We start from the raw sequence: 23,938 nt of genomic DNA, 5'->3' as shown, positions 1-23,938 counted from the left end.
TGTCGGAGCTTAGATCCCCAGGGATCGAACCCACACACTCTTCGCTGGAAGTAACATGAGAGAAATCCCAAGAACTTGCATTTTAACAAGAAAAAAGCTTTAATTTGAAATTTCAGAAAAAGACTCGTGGGCTAGAAGAGAATTTGGGGAGAGGTATAGGAGGTACCCTTCTTTACCCAAAATCATATTACTTATCATTTTTACCTGTATCCAAGTTTTAAGCCAGGATTAAAATTGCTTGTCTTCCTGGAAAAGCATTTCTTTTTATGTCAAAGGAGAATGGTTGAAAAACTCTCAAGAGGTTTCTTGAACAAATGCACAAAAATGATAGGAAAAAACATTAAATCCTTTGGCTTTATGAAGTGAAAAAATCAAAAATTTATTGCCACATGTTTAAAACTGAACAAAATATAGACCAAAGGTAAATTAGGGATATATTGATCTTGAGCCACAAAAACCCCACTCAACTTTATATTGCCCAGTAGGATTGCTTGCCCAAAGTCATTTTAAGTAGAGTGGAATTAAATTTAAATTGCAAAATGTACTGTACTTCTAACAAAATGAAAATATAGCCACATGAAATTCTAGCTGAAGATGGGGTCTGACTGCTCACCACTCAAAAGCCATTAAAGATACAAGGTTAGTGGAAAGAAATTTTGCTTTATTTTGGATATTGGCAACTGGTGGATGGATATGCAGGAGTGGGGTCCGATTGGGATGGTGGACTCCTGTCCAAAGGCTGACTCCTCTCCACTGACAATCAGCCGCCATTATCTTTTATAGACTGAGGGAGGGGGCTAAATGCAGAAACAGCACAGTCAGCTCTGACAGTCACTTTGAACTTGGTCATGAAATGGTCTGATTAGCTACATCTTGATTGTTTTAAGCACAATTAATCTTCAGTTCTAGGGCTGGTTTGTTTCCATCCTTGAGGCCAGTTCTCCAAAGTATCAGCTTATATGTCATGGCTTCAGTCTGGTCATCATGCAGATAACTTCTCCCATTTGGTGAGAGTTTCAGTAATTATAAGTCAGCTCACATTACCTACAGAAATTACCTACAGCCCTTGAGGAGGAACTAAAAGTCCTTGACTTTGTTTAATGACTAAACTATTATTATTTAGTCTTGTTGGACTACTTTTCTTTGGGTCTACATTTTCTCATTTCTCTGATTAAACTTATTCTCTAGCTAAAGTTTTTCTACAAACAAAAGGCCAGCTGAGGATATTGGGGGCATAGACCATAGGGTCCCACTCCATTTCAAAATGATTCTTAATAATCAAAGTCATCAGGGAAAAACTACAGTAAAAATCATGGCAGTGTGACTTAGCCAAATAAGGCAAAGTGAAAAATCTGAATCTAAAACCACTTAATAACTCCTTATTCACTCACCCCAAGTGTCTAAGGACTTTGCATGTGTCAAGTATTGTGCTAGGTACCTGTGCTGCTGCTGTGGCTGCTGCTTCTGCTAAGTCGCTTCAGTCCTGTCCGACTCTGTGCAACCCCGTAGACGGCAGCCCACCAGGCTCCCCCATCCCTGGGATTCTCCAGGCAAGAACACTGGATTGGGTTGCCATTTCCTTCTCCAATGCATGAAAGTGAAAAGTGAAAGTGAAGTCGCTCAGTCATGTCCAACTCTTAGCGACCCCATGGACTGCAGCCCACCAGGCTCCTCCATCCATGGGATTTTCCAGGCAAGAGTACTGGAGTGGGGTGCCATTGCCTTCTGCGAGATACCTGTGCTAGATGGCGTCAATTGAAGATTTAGCCCCTGCATGCCCACTATCTGGTGGGAACGATGGTCATATAAATGACAAAAACAAAGCATGACAAGTTCTGTGAGAAAGGAACAAGACACTGTGCGGAAATAGGGTAAAACCTCCTGGGTGCTGATCAGAGGGTCAAGCCAGGGTGGTGCTTCTGAAGCAATTGGAAGTTCAAGTCTAAAGCAGACCTGAATTGGGAATTCGATCTACAGGGCCTGAGTTAGAGAGATTTACAAATACCTTAAATAAAATATCCAAATCAACTGGAAATGTAAGGTATCCATTGAAAGTAAGGTAGGGCAGACACCTGGCTGAGATCCCAGTGGGTGAGGAGAACTTGAGGGGATGGAGCCATAGGAGCCAAGGACTAAGTCTCAGGTAGATTTGGAGAGGAGACCATGAAACTTCCCATTCCCTCTGCCAGGAACATTCTTTCCTCAAAACTGGACAACATTGGCTTCTTCTCAGTGGTCAAGTATGAGGAGCACACCCCACTGTCATCCACTACTTACCATGTTTTATTTTCTTTGCAGCATTTGTTAATAACTATAATTATCTCATTTATTTCCCTGTGTACTTCTTTATTTTATGTTTCTTTCCCATAGAATGTTAGTTTTACAAAGGCCTGTTTCAAAAAAAGAATCTAATAAACATGTGTTGAATGGTTGTTAAGTGAAGAATGCTTGGGTTCAAAGGCAACGTAGGGAGATGCCAGTGAACTAGAAACACAGCAGTTTGGTAAGACTTGTGGCCCAAATAATTTCAAATTCCAAGGTAGTTTAAAATTGGATTATGTTAGCATGGGCTCAAATGGTCAGGTACTGGTCAGTTTTTAAAAAGGAAATTTTATTCAGATCTTCCTTACACAAAGCTGAATCCTTTTTTTTTTTTTTTAATGTTCATCTAAATTTACTGTAGGTCTCAAGCTTGGCTTGTTTAACCAATGACGGGTCAATTTTAAGACATCAGCAGACTAATAAAAAATCAGTAAGAAGTCAGGTTTTCTTCTGGACCATTGGTCTGAAATATTGCTATGTGCATATATATGATGAGTTTCTATTATCTTTCTCCAAGTTACACATTTCAGATCATATTTGCTCTTAGTTTTAATGAACTCCTCAGGAGAAATAAAAATCTTGTGGTGTTGGCTGTCTATTCTTATAATTTCAAAAGAAAGGTTATGTCCTGGGATCATTCCTTGGTCTGGAGAGTGACAGACCAGCCTGAATTAGCTTTGGTTCTTTCATCACTAATTAGGTGGCAAAGCAGACCTGCCTCAGGGCACACAAACATTGACTCTGTTCAGGTAATTAGCCTTATAAAGGGGAGGAAGCCCTGGCAAGGGTTGTCCTTGCATGATCTCCAAACCCAAATTCTTATTAGATGGCACACTTCTCAAGGAAAGGAAGGTGTCTCATTGCTTATATATTGTAGGTGAAACTCAGGGTAGTTTCCAACACATGACAGGTTTCCAGCACACATCTGTAGAATTTAATGTTGTATATATGAAGGGAGTTTCCAGAAGTACATTACCACATTCTGCCCTTAGCCCTGTTTCATTCACTACTTTTATCAGTGTCTTAAATGAAAAGAGATATGTTCATCTATTTTCCAACAGATACATACTGGGAGAGAGAAATCACATGATGGTTGATGAAGTAAAGCTTAAAAATTATCCCAGCAGAGTAGAAAGATTGGTTCCAACAGGACGAAATTTAATAATGATGTGTATATTTTCATAGATAGGTGTAAAATATCAATTATACCACTGGAGAAGAAGCAAACCTGATAAGCAATGGTTTACGTGGAAAAAACCTAGGTCTTATCCTTGGACATCTGAGTTTATTGATATTTCTCCAAGCAATCTTGATTCCAGCTTGTGTTTCCTCCAGCCCAGGATTTCTCATGTTGTACTCTGCATATAAGTTAAATAAGCATGGTGACAACATACAGCCTTGACGTACTGCTTTCCCGATTTGGAACCAATCTGTTTTTCCATGTCCAGTTCTAACTGTTGCTTCCAGACCTGCATACAGATTTCTCAAGAGTCAGGTCAGGTGGTCTGGTATTCCCATCTCTTTAAGAATTTTTCACACATATGCAGATGACACCACCCTTATGGCAGAAAGCGAAGATGAACTAAAGAGCCTCTTGATGAAAGCGAAGGAGGAGAGAGAAAAAGTTGGCTTAAAACTCCTCAGTATTCAGAAAACTAAGATCATGGCATCTGGTCCCATCACTTCAAGGCAAATAGATGGGGAAACAATGGAAACAGTGAGAGACTTTCTTTTGGGAGGCTCTAAAATCACTGCAGATGGTGACTGCAGCCATGAAATTAAAAGACGCTTGCTCCTTGGAAGAAAAGTTATGACGAACCTAGACAGCATATTAAAAAGCAGAGACATTACTTTGCCTACAAAGGTCCATCTAGTCAGAGCTATGGTTTTTCCAGTAGTCATGCATGGATGTGAGAGTTGGACTATAAAGAAAGCTGAGTGCCAAAGAATAGATGCTTTTGAACTGTGGTGTTGGAGAAGACTCTTGACAGTCCCTTGGACTGCAAGGAAATCCAACCAGTCCATCCTAAAGGAAATCAGTCCTGAATATTCATTGGAAGGACTGATGTTGAAGTTGAACCTCTAATACTTTGGCCACCAGATGTGAAGAACTGACTCATTTGAGAAGACCCTGATGCTGGGAAAGATTGAGGGCAGGAGGAGAAGGGGACAACAGAGGATGAGATGGTTGGATGGCATCACTGACTCAATGGACATAAGTTTGAGTAAGCTCTGGGAGTTGATGATGGACAGGGAGGCCTGGCGTGCTGCAGTCCAAGGGATCTCAAAGAGTCAGACACGACTGAGTGACTGAACTAAACTGATCCTTGGTCATAAGCTTAGGAGGTAGTAACTGTGTAAGGTATTTGCTAAAAAAATAAAATAAAATTACAATTAAAATAGGGCAATAATAGAAGATTTAATGCAAATATCATGCACAGAGCCAGGTAAATAATCACAAAATATTTTGCGGTCCTCAAACTATCCTTGAAGGATTTACATAATTTAAGTTGCTATGTATTAGGAGACAGTCCAGCAAAGCTTCTCAAACTTTAACACTCATATAAATCAGCTTGCTAGTAGGTCTGGCTTGAAGTCTAAGAGTCTGCATTTATGACCAGTTGCCAGGTGATGCTGAAGCTGCTGAGATACAGAACACTTTCTGAATAGCAAGGAACTGGTGTCTTTTCAGAGAAGAGTCCACATCTGTAATATTTGGGAAATCAAACCATGATAGTTGTTGACAGAAATGGACTATTTAGCATGGAGAAGATTTGCATAGTGGGGACATATTTTTAGTCGTTAAGCGTTGAATAATGCTGCTATGAATAAAGAACAGACTTGTGTTTTCTTGTGACCGAAAGCAAATGCAGAAGTGGAAGGAGTTACAGGAGGCAGAATTTGGCTAAATATAACGAAGTAATTCTAGCAGATGGAACCATTCAATGATGGACAGCTCTGCCTCAGAACCCAGACACATCCCTGCATTAGGAATGTTAAGCAGAAGCTGTTCGATTACCAGTTTGGCATGCGAAGAGGATGCCTGTGTGAAAGAGAGGACAGGCTTGATAAAATTTATGATTCCTTTCAAGGTTAAGATGCTGTGAATCTGCACCTTCTCTCTCTATTTTCTCCTCCTTAATGACTTCCCCTCAGCCCATTGTTCCAGCCCGTAGACTCTGCTGCAAATTCTCTTATAAGAAACTAGGTGTGAAAATGCTCTGCAAAATATATGGTGCTATATAAATTATGAGTTTATACTGAGAATTTTACATTATCCTATTAAATTTCTTTCATTTCTATGTATTTGATTTTCAACTTAACATGGAAGTTTCTTGGCTCGAGATAATATTCAGCAAGTGGGTGATATTCAATTATGAATAAGAGTCATATTTCATACTAATGAGGATAGTAAAGGTTGCTGGATAGTTGGATGTGTTACTAAGCAGTTGTGGCACTTCCAGCATTTACGAATGTAGGAAAGATTCGGACTCTTAGGATGGTATTGTCATAATCCAATGTGGAATCTAAGAGATAAACTAGTTGCTATCTCAAGGTCGCTTTCAAATCTAGTGTTGGAGAAAATGTAAGCATATCCACTAATAAAATATCTGTGTAACTTTTTCTTGTTTTCTGTGTGTCTGTAAATTGACTGGGTGTGCCAATATACATTTCAGGGCAACTTTTAGAGAACTGGCACCCTGAACCACGGTGAAGATACTTCATTAGGCTTATTACAGAAACTGAATCAATGCTTTTGTGCCCTGAAGCAGGCCTGCTGCACCATCTAATTAGTGATGAAAGAACCAAAGCTAATTCAATCTAGACTCGTTCCTGGGAGGAAAGACTGCCCTGGGCATCCTGGAACACAATCTCTCTCTGAGGATTTCAGCATCAGCACCAGCCCAAGAGGGGCTCTGATGTCAAACTATCAAGGCCTTCCAGTTCCCCCTGCAAAAGCCCCTTTCAGTCAGCATATTTGATGGGAAGCCTTCCAAGGAAAAATACAATAGAAGCAGTATATTCAAAATAATCTGTCATTTTTTCTTGACATAAAGTGTCTACCAGAGTCATTGTTCTCCTGAATTTGAAGCTCAAAAATTGGCAAAGGAGATCCTATCTCCTCACATGGGAACCCAGAAAACAATGCTATATATGGATAGATCTCTATAATAATACAGTACAGGAAATACCTTTCACATTCAGAGATCAATTTGCTTTCATAACAACATAGAAAGGAAGTAGTGAGGGTAGATAATCTCATTTCATTGATGAGGACACTGAATTTCAAAAAATCTAAGTGGCTTCCTCCATGAGATGGAGATGATCAATAATAGAGCTAGGACTAACTCTAACTTAATTTTAACTCCTAACTTAATTTTCTTTCCATTATGGAAGAAATAATTAAATGTCCTATTTTCTTTGAGAACTAAAATATTCCACTGAGTTATTTCATTCTATTGCATTGGCTGCAATAGTGTTTAAATGGTTTTTAAATATCTCTGCCATGAATGTTTTCAGTGGAGTTTCTTTTTTTTTTAATTTTCCCCTTTAAAATACAATTCTCTCAGTCAACTTAGGAAATATGTTTTATAAATATGCATGGTAATTGAGTTCCTACTATGTACAATGTACTTCATAGAGTCATTTGCATGTGCTATTATTTAATCTTTACTAAAGTACCTTAAAATAGCCATTACTGGGTCCATTTAAAAAATGAGGGAAAAAAAATTTTTTTTAATCTTCTTTTTTGATGGCTGTAATCAGAGATCACTTTCAACAACTAGAGATTTCTCTCAGATTTCCCTGACAGCCCAGTGATTAAGATTCTATGTCTCCATTGCAGAGTGTATGAGTTCCAACCTCGGTTTGGGAACTAAGATCCCATATGCCATGTGATGCAGCCAAAAAAATAAAAATGAGAAATTTCTTAGAAAGACTGACCTGCAGAGGATCTCATAGCTGGCAAGTGATATATTTGATCCCCCATCATATCATGCCTCTTCATTTAGTATTGTGGGGTCAGTAACTAATTAACTTGACCAGCATTTATTAAATAAATATATCTTATAGTAGACTGAGAGCTCAAAAATGTAATTGATGATCACCTGAATCAATTCATACCAGTTTGAAATTATTGTCTTCATACTTAGTTTGGAATTTGTATCTTGTTGAATGCCCTTACTATTTTTCGAAAAAATGTTTGTTCAAGGTACAGCAAGTATTGAGTTAGCACATAGTGCCTTTCTGTATTAAACTTCGGAGGGTCTAGACCTGAGGATGAGAAAGATGCTGGGGGTAAAATTCACTGTAGCTCCATTTGCATTGCCATCTTGCTTTGTACCTAGCACTGAAAGCCCATGATGAGATCTGAAGGATGGGAATTGGAGAGGAAAGTGGTATGACAACTACCTTTTCCTTTTGGGTATAAAGAATTTGGGTATATCAAAAGGAGCTAAGAGGTCTTGAGGGAGGTGGGGGAGAAATAATCTCTCCAAGCCTCAGTCTTCTGACCTGTAAAAAGAGAAAATTGCTATTAGCATTGTATTCCTCTTGAATTGCTATGAGGAGCAAAGGGAATAATGTCTATAAAAGCATTTATAAACTGATGGGAATGACAAAGAGAAAACATCACACACTGGTATAAGATGTTCATATATTTTCATTTATATTAAGCATCTTCATGGACTTGACTCTGAATCACTTTCTTAACTGGCCTTGCTGTTTCTAAGTGCTGGTATCAGGCCAGAATGTACAGGCCTTTGTCACTAAAATAAAGGATGTAGCTATAAATGAAGCAGTGAGAAAGATAAGATTTTGAGGCCAATCCAACCTGTCCACATTTTAATAGCTGTGTGACCCTAGGCATGTTACTTAAGTACATAGTTTTACTTTCTGTAAACTGGGAAAATGACACTTCCTTTTTCAAAAGCAGGTTGTGTTTTTAAAGCTCCTAACCTAGTTTAGGACTCTTAGGACATTTACCAATTGTCAGTTCCTTTCCCATAGCTATCCAATAAATCAGTCAATCTTTTGAATCTGTGGTGACTTCTTAGGTCTCCCTTCCTATATACAGGATTGTTGTTCACTCACACTTGCCTGTTAATTCTGGCTATCTCTTGTTGTTTTTCAGTCACTCAGTGGTGTCCAATTCTTTGCGACCCCATAGACTGCAGCAAGCCAGGCTTTCCTATTCTTCACCATGTGCTGGAGCTTGCTCAAACTCATGTGCTATGAATTGGTGACGCCATCCAACCATCTCATCCTCTGTTCCCCCGTTCTCCTTTTGCCTTCAATCTTTCCCAGCATCATGGTCTTTTCCAATGAATTGGCTCTTTCCATCAGGTGGCCAAAGTATTAGAGCTTCAGCTTCAGCATCAGTTCTTCCAATGAATATTCAGTGTTGATTTCCATTAGGATTGACTGGTTTGATCTCCTTGCTGTCTAAGGGACTCTCAAGAGTCTTCTCCAACACCACAGTTTGAAGACATTGATTCTTCAGGAAAAAAGCACTCATCCTTTTTCATTGTCCAGCTCTCACATCTGTACACGGCTACAGGAAAAACCATAGCTTTGACTATATGGACAATTGTAGGCAAAATAATGTCTCTTCTTCTTAATACACTGTCTAGGCTTGTCATTGCTTTTCTTCCAAGGAGCAAACATCTTTTAATTTCATGGCTGCAGTCACCATCCACAGTGATTTTGGAGCCCAAGAAAATAATGTCCATCACTGTTTCCATTGTTTCCCCATCTATTTGGCATGTAGTGATAGGACTGGATGCCATGATCTTTGTTTTTTGAATATTGAGTTTTAAGCCACCCTTTCACTCTCCTCTTTCACTTTCATCAAGAGGCTCTTTAATTCCTCTTCGCTTTCTACTTTAAGGGTGATGTCATCTGCATATCTGAAGTTATTGATATTTCTCCTAGCAATCTTGATTCCAGCTTGTGCTTCATCCAGCATGGCATTTCACATGATGTACTCTTCATGTAAGATAAATTAGCAGAGTGACAATATACAGCCTTGACATACTCCTTTTCCAATTTGGAACCAGTCTGTTTTTCCATGTCCAGGTCTAACTGTTGCTTCTTGACCCCGCATACAGATTTCTCAGAAGGCAGGTAAGGCAGTCTGGTATTCCCATCTCTTTAAGATTTTCCACAGTCTGTTTTGATCCACACAGTAAAAGGCTTTAGTGTAGTCAATGAAGCAGAAGTAGATGTTTTTTCTGGAATTCTTTAGCTTTTTCTATGATCCAATGGATGTTGGCAATTTAATCTCTGGTTCCTGCCTTTTCTAAATCCAGCTTGTACATTGGAAGTTCTCGGTTCACATACTGTTCAAGCCTAGCTTGAAGGATTCTGAACATTACTTTGCTAGCATGTGAAATGAGTACAACTGTGCAATAGTTTGACCATTCTTTGGCATTGCCCTTTTCTGGGATTGGGAAACTGACCTTTTCCAGCCCTGTGGTCACTGAGTTTTCCAAATGTGCTGGTATACTGAGTATAGTACTTTAACAGTATCATCTTTTAGGATTTGAAATAGCTCAGCTAGAATTCCATCACCTCCACTAGCTTTGTTCATAGATTTGTTCATGTCTCTTGACTTCCTACTTTTGCATTCCAATCATCTAAAATGAAAAGGACATCATTTTTTGGTGTTAGTTCTAGAAGCCTTGTAGGTGTTCATAGAATCATTCAACTTCATCTTCTTTGGCATTAGTAGTTGGAGCATAGACTTGCATTACTGTTTGCACTGCATTGCATTGAATGGTTTACCTTGGAAACAAACCAAGAGCATTCTGTCATTTTTGAGACTGCACCCAAGTACTGCATTTCAAACTCTTTTGTTGACTATTAGGGCTACTCCATTTCTTCCAAGGGATTCTTGCCCACAATAGTAGATATAATGGTCATAGGAATTAAAGTCACCCATTCCCATCCATTTTAGTTCACTGATTCCTCAAATGTCTATGTTGAACCTTGTCATCTCTTGCTTGACCACACCCAGTTTACCTTGATTCATGAACCTAACATTCCAGGTTCCTATGTAATATTCTTCTTTACAGCACCAGACTTTACTTTCACCACCAGACACATCCACAGCTGGGCATTGTGTCCACTTTGGCCCACCCTCTTCATTCTTTCTGAGGCTATTTCTCTGCTCTTCCCAGTATCATATTGGACACCTATTAACCTGGGGGACTCTTCTTCTGGTGTCATATTTTTTTGTCTTTTCACACTGTTCATGGGATTATTGAGGCAAAAACACTGGAGTGGTTTGCCATTTCTTTCTCTAGTGGACCACATTTTGTCAGAATTATCCAACATGACCCATCCATCTTGGGTGGCCCTGTATGGCACGGCTCATAGCTTCATTGAGTTACACAAGACTGGTCCATATGATCATTTTGGTTAGCTTTCTGTGATCATGGCTTTCATTCTGGAGGCTGGGGGATTGTAGTTCTTGCTGCTTCTGTCCTGCCTCTGATAGATGAGGACAAGAGGCTTGTGAAAGCTTCCTGTTGAGAGAGACTGCTGTGGGGAAAACTGGGTCTTGCTCTGGTGGACAGGGCCATGCTCTGATTAAAGCAAAGTAAAATTAAAAGATTAAAGTGAATCTTTAAACCAACTGCCTGCTGATGGGTGGGGCCGTGTTACCTCAGTTAACTGTCTGGCCTGAGGTGACCCAGTCCTTGAGTCTATAGGTCCTGTGGTAGGGCTAACAGTGACCACCAAGAGGACTTATCCCAGCACGCACCTCCCAGGATTGCTGCTGCCAGTGCCCCTGTCCCCATGGCAGGCTACTGCTGACGCACACCTCCATAGCCAACCCTGAAATACTCACAGGCAGTCTGGCTCAGTCTCTTGTAGGGTCACTAATCCTTTCCCCTGGATCCTGGTGCACACAATAAAAATTCTTACAGCATTGCTGTCTTTACTCTTTGTACTTTCTTTTTATGGGCACTGAATGGCAAGCGATGCTCAGAATGTTCTGTTGCAGATATATATTCCTTGGAGCATCTTTCACAGAGTCTAGAAATGTAGAGAAAGTATGTCTCCTAATGGTAATTTCCTTTTCCCCGACGCAAAAGCATCCTGTACCTGCTGCAGCTGCCTCCCCAAAGCAGCGCACATAGAGAGTATGGCACCCTCTTAAAACAGATCTAAGTTTGTTTTCATGGTTACTATGCATAACTAATATGACAAAAACATTGCATACTATTTCCAATTCCATTTTTTTATACCAAAAGAGGTCATGCACAAGTGATTCTAAGAAAGACAAATCCTCATCTCTATTTCTCTAAACCAGGAGGTGGATAATATGATAAACTATGCTTTTGCTGTTGTTGCTTAGTCACTAAGTCATGTCCAACTCTTTGTGACCCCGTGGACTGTAGCCTGCCAGGCTCCTCTGTCCATGGGATTATCCTGATAAGAATACTGGAGTGGGTTGCCATTTCCTTCTCCAGGGGATCTTCCTGATCCAGGGATCAAACCCGAGTCTCCTGCATTGGCAAGCAGATTCTTTACCACTGCTGCTGCTAAGTCTCTTCAGTCGTGTCCAACTCTGTGCGACCCCATAGACGGCAGCCCACCAAGCTCCGCCGTCCCTGGGATTCTCCAGGCAAGAACACTAGAGTGGGTCACCATTTCCTTCTCCAATGCATCTTTACCACTGAGCCACCAGATTTTACTAGGGATTAAAAGGAAATGATCCATACAAGCTACAAAGACCAGGATATACTAATTGCAACCAAAATTAATTAAACTATAATCAACATGTTATAGTTTTCAATTACATTAATCATACGTGTGAATGATTTAAATTGATGGAAAGTTTTGAAATTTATTTCTGATATATTCTATCCACCACAATCCCCTTCCCTTAAATTGATGTTAATAACATTTTAGATGAAGTTTAGTCTTTCATTAAAAAAACAAAGCAAAAAAATTTTTTTTTAATTTAACAGCCCTTTAACGAAATTGATTGCTTTCCAATCAATGTTCCTAATAGTGCATGCAAGAGAAAAAAATCAATGTCCTAAGTAATTCACTGCAATAAGGAAAGATAACTTCATGAAACTACATAGTTTACTGTTTTTGTTGACTTTGTTTGTTGATTGGTTTCCTATAAATAGTTGAATGTTTTTTATAGATGGATATAATCATTCTACCCAAATGACCATTGTGACTTTACTGTAATTCCACTAGTACTCACCAGGCGGAGACATAGCTCTAGAAATGAGAAAGATGGCTCATTTGAGATGGCTTATTTTCTCAATGAGAAAGAAGCCATCTTAACATTTTTTTTTAAGTGTCTTCTTATATTCTTTTATTCAGTAACGGATATTTAAGTCTCCTCAGATAGAGGACTGAAAACATGCATCCTTTGAAAGACAAACACTGGCAATACAGGTGTCTAAAGAGGCTCAGACCATGCAGTGCCTCAATACAAGACCTAACTTAGCTGAAGTTCAGTATTCGTTGTTATCATCCTTGTCTGCCAAGGCTCAAAATGTCACTTCTCATAGACTGGTTGGGTCTCCTTAAAGGAAATACAGTATGTAAGTATACTCTTGCCATTTATCCTTCTTTCCACCTGCCTAAATCCTACCCTTTAATTTGTTCAAATCAGTTCAGTCACTCAATCATGTGCAACTCTTTGTGACCCCATGGACTGCAGCATGCCAGGCTTCCCTGTCCACCACCAACTTCCAGAGTTTACCCAAACTCATGTCCATCGAGTCGGTGATGCCATACAATCATCTCATTCTCCGTCGTCCCCTTCTCCTCCTGCCTTCAATCTTTCCCAGCATCAGGGTCTTTTCCAATGAGTCAGTTCTTCGCATCAGGTGGCCAAAGTATTGGAGTTTCAGCTTCAGCACCAGTGCTTCCAATGAATATTCAGGACTAATTTCCTTTAGAATTGACTGGTTGGATCTCCTTGCAGTCCAAGGGACTCTCAAGAGTCTTCTCCAACACCACAGTTCAAAAGCATCAATTCTTCAGCGCTCAGCTTTCTTTATAGTCCAACTCTCACATCCATACATGACTACTAGAAAAACCATAGCTTTTACTAGACGGACTTTTGTTGACAAAGTAATGTCTCTGCTTTTTAATAAGCTATCTAGGTTGGAAATAGCTTTTCTTCCAAGGAGCAAGTGTCTTTTAATTTCATAGCTGCAGTCACCATCTGCAGTGATTTTGACGCCCAAGAAAATAAAGTCTGTCACTCTTTCCATTGTTTCCCTATTTATTTGCCATGAAGTGATGGGACCAGAGCCATGATTTTTGTTTTTCTGAATGTTGAGTTTTAAGCCAACTTTTTCACTATTCTGTTTCATGTTCATCAAGAGGCTCTTTAGGTCCTCTTCTCTTTCTGCCATAAGGGTTGTATCATCTGTGAATCTGAGGTTGTTTATGTTTCTCCTGGAAGTCTTGATTCCAGCTTGTGCTTCATCTAGCCTGGCATTTCGCATGATGTACTCTGCATATAAGTTAAACAAGCAGGGTGACAATATAAAGCCTTGACATACACCTTTCCCAATTTGGAACCAGTCCATTGTTTCATGTCCGGTTCTAACTGTTGCTTCTTGACCTGCATACAGATTTCTCAAAAGGCAGGTCAGGTGGTCTGGTATTACCATCTCTTGAAGAATGTTCCACAGTTTATAGTGATCCACACAAAGGCTTTGGCATAGTCAACAAAGCAAAAATAGATGTTTTTCTGGAATTCTCTTGCTTTTTTGATGATCCATCAGATGTTGGCAATTTGATCTCTGGTTCCTCAGGTTTTTCTAAATCCAGCTTGAACATCTGGAAGTTCTCAGTTCACATATTATTGAAGTCTAACTTGGAGAATTTTTAGCATTATTTTGCTAGTATGTGAGATGAGTGCAATTATGCAGTAGTTTGAGCATTCTTTGGCATTGCCTTTCTAGGGATTTGAATGAAAACTGACCTTTGCCAGTCTTGTGGGCACTACTGAGTTTTCCAAATCTGCTGGCATGTTGAGTGCAGCACTTTAACCGGCACCTAACCCTTTAGTTAGGGTCATAATAAATCTTACTTCCAGTAAAATCTTTCCTGATTACATTCACCACATTTGCTCTCTCCAAATTTTGGCATTTTATAAAAGGTATTGCCTATGTAGGTGATGACATAGAATGATTTAAAAATTCATCTTTGAAGTAAGACATACATACATTAGAACCTTAACTCTAACGGTTACTCGTCATGTAACTTTGACAAATAATTTAGATAAACCTAAATTTCCTCATTTTTAAAAGGAAGATAATGATATCTACTTAATGAGATTGTTGTGAAAATTTTAAAACCAAATGCAGGTGAAGCATTTAGCAGAGTGCTTTAAAAATATATAAACAATAAGTATATAAAATTAGCATTATATGAAAAATTTGATTACATGACAGAGTGCACTTTTCCTCTGTATATAATATCTCTGCTACAGAGAAAGGAGGAATTCTTATTGAATGTATGCTACAAAGCTATGTAGTATGTTAGATGAGACCTTGAAAGAGCCTATCTTAGGATGGGCCTGCACTAACTTGATATAAAGTCCTGTGATTAGGTTTTTAAAAGCAATTGAATGATTATAGAATGGGAGGAAATCCAATGTGGCATTTCTTTTGAAAATAACTGAAAACATTTAATTGAATATCAATTACTTCAATGAGTTAACAGTATGGCAAAGCACCCCAATATATTGAGATGCTACAAACATTTTCTTCCAGTCTATACTTGTCTTTTAATTTTGTTTAAGGTGTCTTCTGTCATCCAGACAGTTTAAATCCTTCTGACCTCATTGACAGGTGGTATTTGTGATGTCAGAAGAAATAGTCAAAACACATTATACACTCTAGCAGTACAGACTGGCTAGCTGTCCCCCAAACCCAATTTCTTTCATTCTTGGGTACACTTCTTTGCAGTAGCCATATGGTTTGTTTGTTTGTTTTAATTTTATTTTATTTTTAAACTTTACATAATTGTATTAGTTTTGCCAAATATCAAAATGAATCCGCCACAGGTATACATGTGTTCCCCATCCTGAACCCTCCTCCCTCCTCCCTCCCCATACCATCCCTCTGGGTCGTCCCATATGGTTTTATGAACCACACTACTTCATGCTGAGCCCAGAAAAATGTCCATACGTTCTCTTCTTAACTTTATGCACATGAACCCAATGACCCTGGTGGTTGTGTTTTAAAAATAGCAGAACTGTAGGAGGCAAAAAGTCTGGCTCCCTGTATCAGTGCTTGGAAGAGAGCCACACACCAATCAGGAAAGTCCACTTTAAACTCACAGAAGCAAGAAATTAACTTCCACTGTATTTGAACCACCATCATCTCTTGATTTACTTGTTATAATAATTAGCAAACCCTAATTCAAGTCCACATGTATCTGCAGTATTCATTTGGATTAGTGAGTCATATTTCAAGAAAGATATGAACAAGTTTAAAAAGTTTTAGAGATGATTAAGATATTAAGATACTTCTGAATTTTAAAATCAACTGGAGAGATTTGTCAAAATGCACACATTTTTAAAACTCCTAGGTGATTCTGATGCATAGCGTATCTTGAAAGTTTCTTGTTTAGAACCCTAGTGTAGGGGAAAGTATTGAACAAGTTAGGAATGGTTTTCCTGGAAAATAGAATCCTGATGATCAGATCAGATCAGATCAGTCGCTCAGTCATGTCCGACTCTTTGCGACCCCATGAATCGCAGCACGCCAGGCCTCTCTGTCCATCACCAAGTCCCGGAGTTCACTGAGACTCACGTCCATCGAAAAGAAATCATGATGATAGATGTCTTCAAATATCTAAAGACTAACGTGAGAAAGAAAGATCTACAATTCTACTGTGAAGGAAGAAAGACGAACACTTACACTGCAAGATGCTGACCAGAATCAATGGGTGAAATTACAGGAGGAAAAATTTGGGTTCATTCAAAGAAAAATGTTGTAATAATTACAGTTTTTCAAAAACTAAATCACTCAATTTTAAAGTGATGAGTCCTCCCTTTCCTATAATATCCAAGCAAGGATAACACAGTAGTCATCTATAGGGATGACCATAACGCTCTTCCCAAGTACTGTTTCATCTCAACCTCGTAACCTCCCTGTGAGACAGGCCCACTTCCTTGTAGAGGAGGAAATGAAGACCCAATCACAAAGCTGTCTGCATATTATCAGGGAGCCAGAAAACAAGGCAAGGCAAAATTTCATCCCTGTCTTCAGATTTAGAGACTAATTCTTTCTTCCACTGACCATATATGTGAATAATTCCTCTCAGACGTAAGATTTCCTTAAAAAAAGATTGGGAGCTCCTCGGTGGCAGGAACATTAACTTATCCTTCTTTATATGTTCACATTGCTAAGCACACATGTGTGTTTTCAGTCACTCAGTTGTGTCTGACTCTTTGCAACCCCCTGGCCTGTGGCCTACCAGGCTCCTCTGCCCATGGGATTTTCTAGGCAAGAATACTGGAGTGGGTTGTCATTTCCTCCTCCAGGGGAACTTCCCAATCAAGGGATCGAACCTATGTCTCCTGCGTCTCCTGCATTGCAGGTGAATTCTTTACCACTGAGCCACTGGGGAAGCCCACTAAGCATACAGTTGTGCTTATTAAATACATATTTAACTGCATTTAATTGACACCATCCTTCTGAAATAAAAACACCATGAAAAGTAGGCCTTTCCTCTCTACACTGTCTTCACACTGTGCTCACATATTATGTTGTACACTAGAGAAGCAGTACAAGGCACATGGCCTGTGCCTTCCGGAGGACACCCAGAAGCAAGAGTCAGATACTTGAGCCTCCAGGATGTAAAAATATTTGAATTACACTAAAAAATTACCATTCAGTTTTCACTGCCAGTCTGAAGTATAAAGTGCACTGGAATAGACTTCGTGAGACCCGGGCTCTGCCTGGAGCACTTTGCCAAATCATTTAACCTCTGTCTGCTTCGGTACCATTATCCAGGAGCCAGGCAACCATTTTTAGTGACTGCTGACCCCACAGAAGGAGCAGCCTTCTGAGTCTGATCCAGCCTCTACCCTGGACCAGAAATGTGCAAGAAATTTTAGAGAGAGCACATATCTAAAGAAACATTAAGGGAGGCAACTGGCAAAATCAGACTGCAGGAAGTTCTATGGGGTTAACATTTCAGTATCTTCTTTAAAAAAATTCAAAGAAAAATAAAATAGCTGGACAGGATATATATAAAAGACATAAAAAAACGTAATAACCAATTGCAAGCTTATTTGGATTCCAATTTCAAGTAGTAGGAAAAAAAGTATTTTAAGCAAGTGAGTATAAGTGATATGATTACCATTTATATAATGTTCCACATTAGATAAAACTAACTTATGCTCCAAGAAGTCACTATAATATTGTGTTTCTTCATCTCTGCTATGGTTCCGTGGGTGTGTGCAGATAGAAGATTTAGTGAGCTGTAAGAGTACGGTACGTGCAATTTTCCATACACTATCAGCCAATTTAAAAAGCATTTTAAATGACAGAATTCTTGGTACTATGTCAATAAATAAACATCATAAAATAGTTAAAAGGAAAAAATTATCAATTTATTTTACATTTGTCAAGGAAGCCTTTATGAAATGATAGAATTGTTTAAAAACATGCTGAAGAGCAAAAGAATCTTGCTCAGTGAAACTAGATGCAAAAGGCATTAAGACTGATATAATGTGAGAGCAAACATAAATGTCAGAAAGCTGGGAAATGAAGAAAAAGTGAATTTTGAGGGACATATGTATTGAGGAGGGAGGAGTAAAAATACGGTCTGTAGCAACCTGGAAACTGAAGGCAAAAGCTAAAATTATCTATAATCATATCTGTATCCATATAGACACTATGCAAAATAGGCTTATTTTACAAGGGCACCTTTGCTGCTGTGGACACCAGCTCTATTTTAAAGATATGGTGACTTTAAGTGGCTATCACAAGGACATCTCTACCACTTCTGAGCTATGAAGGATGCTGAAATTTTCAGCCTGAATGCAGAGATTCTCCCTCCCCCAGCACGTCAGCATACAGTTTACAGCAGATAATAATTACGCAGTTTCCTTTTCTCACTGCAACTTTCTCTGACGCACGTAGAGCTGGTGACTCAGAATTGTGGGCCCACATCATGGGGATGTAGCAGCAATAAGAGAAAAATGAACATGCCTTAAAGACGGGGAAATCTGCAAAAGGGCTCATTCAGATGGGAGAGGCTGTTGACGACCAAAGGCCTTTCTGACCCTGGGCCTGCTGGTTTCAGATAGAAAGTAAGAAAGTCACAAGGCCCCAGGGCCACGCTGAGGAAGGCCATCACAAGGGTGCAGAGTTTGCAAAGGCTTGTATAATAGTAGTCCTCAAGAACTGAAATGGTCAAATATTAGTACATACCTTAGAAGAAATCATACTTACAGGCCAGGAAAGAGGAGAGGGTAGGGAGTTATTGTTAAAAGGGGACAGAGTTTCAGTTTGTGCCGGTGGGAAAAAGTTCTGAGGTGGATAGTGAAGATCCACTGAATAGTCACTGAACTGTACACTAAGACATGGCTAAAATGGTAAATGTTATATCTTGTATATTTTGCCACTATATATATATATAGAAAGAGAGAGATTTATATATATTTTATATTAAATAAATAAAACATATATATGCATGCTTGTGCATGCTAAGTCACTTCAGTCGTGTCCGACTCTTTGCGACCCTATGGACTGTAGCCCACCAGGCTCCTCTGTCCATGGGATTCTCCAGGCAAAAATACTGGAGTGGGTTGCCATGCCCTCCTCCAGGGGATCTTTTCAACCCAGAGATAGAACCAGTGGCTCTTACGTTTCCTGCATTGGCAGGCAGGGTTCTTTAGTACTAGCGCCACCTGGGAAGCCATATATATATATATATATATATATATATATATATATATAAAAACTATTCGGTAGCAAACAGTTGTAAAACTAGAAGTTAAAAGATAGTCAAGCAATCTAGTGCCAATTTTTTTTTTTTTAAAGAAGTCACGAGTTCAGGCTCAAGAGAGACAACTGACTCCAAACCAGGGTTTCTAAAGGCCACCTCTTCTTAGCTCCATGGCATGAGACAGGTTATCGAATCGCCCCAAGGCTCAGTTTCCTCATCTACAGAATGGGTAAATGGGTACTATAATATGTAACCTGAGAATTTTTAAGAAGAGCAAATGAGATAATCCACATTAACTGTTCAGTACAAAGTAAGTCCTCAGAAACGCAACCATGATGTCACTACTGTTCTGTCAGTCTGCTGACAGCCAAATCCAGACACCTTAGTGCCTGGCACTAGCATGGAAGGCTTCAAGAAAGCCCTTGGGAGCAGAGAAGATTGAATCTGAGAGTACAGATTTAGTCAACAAGATATTTATTAAATGTCTTTTAGGACGCAACACTCTCCTAGGTACTGGGGGAAAGGAAACAGACATACCAGATGCTCTGAAGAAGTTTAGAGCCTCATTAAGGAGACAAGGTGCAGTTCACAGCGCCGAGTGTGTAACGACGTCTGGGCTTTTCCCTGTGTCACACTGGGGAGGACAGAGAGCCCAGCTGTGAGTCACCAGGGGTGGTGGTCACGGTGCTTTGGTACTCACCACATATAGGCTCAAACACCCCCACTGCTGCAGGGGCCTGAACCTCACTGAGCCTCGGTTTCCTCATCAACACAACAGGGATAATAGCAGTAGCTGCATCACAGGGCTGTTTTCAGCTTTACATGAGATTATCACATGTGAAGAATTTAGGACAGGACCTAGCACAAATTAAGCCTTCAATGAAAATTACCTTGTTTAATCAACAATCCAGTAAATTAGACACTTCAATATTCTGTGTCTTGTTTAAGAAATTAGGGGTCAAAAAGTTTAAATGACCCACTCAAAGTCTAGCTGGGACAAGGCAAAGCCAGGAAAGCATCCTCAATCATGGGACCCTAATCCTTGCCCTTTCCACTCTGTCTTAGAGACTTGTTTGGGGTTAATGTCAAATGAGGTTGAGAGTAATTCCTGAAGCAATAGATGGTTAAAGAATAGCAATGGAATCACAGAAAAAAAAAATATGAATGAACTGAAGCATCAAAAGGAAAAGCTCAGGTTATTATTCATGAGGTTTTTTGAACCTGCCACTCTATCTTAAACACATACTTCATCACATGTCATCTTTACAACAGCTCTTTTGAGATGTGTTATTAACCCTATTTTACAGATGGGAAGATTGAATCTCAGATAAATTTAAAAACTTGTAGAAAAGGTTAGTAAGAGATGAAGCTGGGATTTGAGCCAGTTCTTTCTGATTTTAAAAAGCATTGCCTTTAACCAAAGAGAGGAGCTCTCTAGATGATAGGGAAAATGTGAGTTCCTTACAGATTTATTGGATGAATAGCAAAGATTGGGCCTGAAAAAAGCAGAGCAAATTCAGGAGTATGGGTGGAGTACAGATGGAGAGACCAGTTAAACAGGAGAGAAACAGAGAGTAGAACTGCAGGCAGATGGAGACAGCAGGCAGGATAGCCCAGAGATGAGAGGCTTGCTTTGTTTGGTTTAAAGGAGACTCACTATCCCAGACCCTTTGCCCCACGAGTCAGGCTGTTCCTTTTTTAGACCCTATTTTTTTCTTAAGAATTTGATATTAACTTCCCTGACAAATTCCTACCAGATAATTAATATCCGGGGGATCCAAGAAGAGTTCATTCACTTCATCATAGAGATGGCTTAATCCTAGATCAAAACTAAAACTGACTCAGTACAGAATCAATAACAGTGATGGCCAGATTGTAACAGTGTCCTTGAAGGCCAGAATCCCTGACACTGCCCATTAACAAGACACCAGGGTAAAAGTTCAGGGATGTTACTAAGAGCCACTCTGAGAATATATTCAAATAAAAGATTCTGTGGGTGATGAGCTCATCTTTATAGGCATAAGGCCATTGAGAGAGAGGAATGGCCTTTGAATATCTTGAATTCCATTAAATTAAATTACCTAAATACAATTTATTGTAGAGCACAGAAGATGTATTTATTTAAATGGAATTATTTATAGATTTCTATTTTATGCAGGGGCAAGTACCTAACCATTTATCTCTGAGTCCTTCAAAGAACAATCTTACTTTCTGTTTCAAACTAAAATAAGCTGTTTTAAAGAATAGTCTCTGAACACAGTTGGAGAAGGAAATGGCAACTCTCTCCAGTATTCTTGCCTAGAGAATTCCATGGACAGAGGAGCCTGGCAGGCTACAGTCCATGGAGACACAAAGAGTCAGACACAACTGAGTGACCAAGCATGCAGCACACATTATGAACACACCAGAGAAGAAAGCCACCTCTAGGTTCCTCACCCACGGCCTTGAGAAATAAGGCCGGCTCCCTGCTGGAGCTGCTGGGCATTAAATCTCAGAAGTAACCCACATTCTTCATGAGAATTCAAAAGGGAGTGGTGAGCACCAGACTGCTTTTACTTTTTTCCATAATTGGTCTCATTCCTTGCAATGACAACACCAGACAAATCCCCAGTCTCCAGAAGATATCTACCTACCTCTTGAAAATCTCTGATCCACAGGTGGCAAAAGCTGCCTGGGCACACTCCTACACTCTTGTTGAGAAATCATCAGGATGTATGTGAGCTGGAGTTAATTTCTGAGGATATACAAGCTTGTCAACAGATAACTTCTCAGCAACCACAGTGGTTAAGCATCATCAGAAAGCCAGCCCTTTATGTTCTGGCACATAGGAGGCTGCCTCTTACATAAGAGTAAATGACCCAGATACACTGACCCTGACTAAAGTCAAGGTTTCCGTTGCCCACACAGATGGTGGGTCCAAAACAATAAACAATATTTCCACCTGTTTCTCAATTATCTCTTCCGATCAGTAAATGGGAACAATCTGATAAAGACAATACTGATGTGTTAACCACACGCCTTCAGGTCAGTAAAACCAGGTATTATCAATTCGCAGCTTTAGGTTCTGAATCTAGAATTTGTTGGAAAAAAATCTCATTTGTTCCACACTATGATAACAAGGCAAGCCATGGTAAGTCAAATGAAACCTTTTTCTTAACACTGTGAAACTATGTAAATTGAGGTCCCACTCTTGGAATCTTGAATACTCTTTCTTTTCAACTTTTTGGGGACATAATTGACAACTTGAATTTTAAGATATTTAAAATGTATAATGTGAAGACATGATAAACATATACATTGTGAAAAGATTACTCCCATTGAGTTGATTAACATAGCCATCATCTCACGTATTTTTCTTTATTGCAGGGGTATGGGGTGGTAAGAATATTTAGGTTCTAGTCTCTTATCAAATTTCAATTATACAAAATAGAGTTATCAACTTAATCAGAAGACATGGCAACCCACTCCAGTATTCTTGCCTGGAGAATCCCATAGACAGAGGAGCCTGGCAGACTACAGTTCAAAGGGTCACAAAGAATTGGACACAACCTAACCAACTTATCATGCAATACATTAGATCCTCAGACCTTATTCATCTTGAAACTTAAACTTTGTATCCTTTTATCAACTTTCTCTCTACCAACCTCCTGCCCCAATGAGTTTTCTACTCTATTTTTTTAATTTTTATATACATAAGTTTCTGGAGCACAGCATGATAATTGGACATCTGTATGTACTACAGGTAAAGTCCATGGGGTCAGAAAGAGTCAGACGTGACTGAGCAACTGAACTGAACTAAACTGATACACTACAGCATGATCAATACCACATGTCCAGTTGCCATCCATCCCCATACAGTTCCAGCCTCTCTCCCCTTTGGCCCACCCCACAAAGTCCCCTTCTCCTCTAATTACCACTCATCTTATGTCTGTATCTATGAATTTGTTTTTGTTTTGCTTTGTTTTAGATTCCCCATACAGTGAAATTCTATAGTATTTGTCTTTCTCTGACATTTCACTTAGAAAAATACCCTCAAAGTCCATCCTCATTGTTGCTAATGACAAGATTTCATCTTTTTATGGCTAAGTAATATTTGATTGTGTATATATACTGCATTTTCTTTATCTGCTCATCTCTTAATGGGCACATGTTCAGTTCAGTTCAGTTGCTCAGTCGTGTCTGACTCTTTGCAACCCCATGAATCGCAGCACGCCAGGCCTCCCTGTCCATCACCAACTCCCAGAGTTCACTCAGACACATCCATCGAGTCAGTGATGCCATCCAGCCATCTCATCCTCTGTTGTCCCCTTCTCCTCCTGCCCCCACCCTCCCAGCATCAGAGTCTTTTCCAATGAGTCAACTCTTCGCATTAGGTGGCCAAAGTACTGGAGTTTCAGCTTTAGCATCATTCCTTCCAAATAAATTCCAGGGCTGATCTCCTTCAGAATGAACTGGCTGGATCTCCTTGCAGTCCAAGGGACGCTCAGGAGTCTTCTCCAACACCACAGTTCAAAAGCATCAATTCTTCAGCGCTCAGCTTTCTACACAGTCCAACTCTCACATCCATACATGACCACTGGAAAAACCATAGCCTTGACTAGACGGACCTTTGTTGGCAAAGTAATGTCTCTGCTTTTGAATATGCTGTCTAGGTTGGTCA

This window comes from Bubalus bubalis, chromosome 16 (genome assembly GCF_019923935.1).
Source record: "Bubalus bubalis isolate 160015118507 breed Murrah chromosome 16, NDDB_SH_1, whole genome shotgun sequence".
Taxonomy (NCBI): domain Eukaryota; kingdom Metazoa; phylum Chordata; class Mammalia; order Artiodactyla; family Bovidae; genus Bubalus; species Bubalus bubalis.
The sequence above is the reverse complement of the archived record's forward strand: the minus strand, read 5'-3'. Positions refer to the sequence as shown.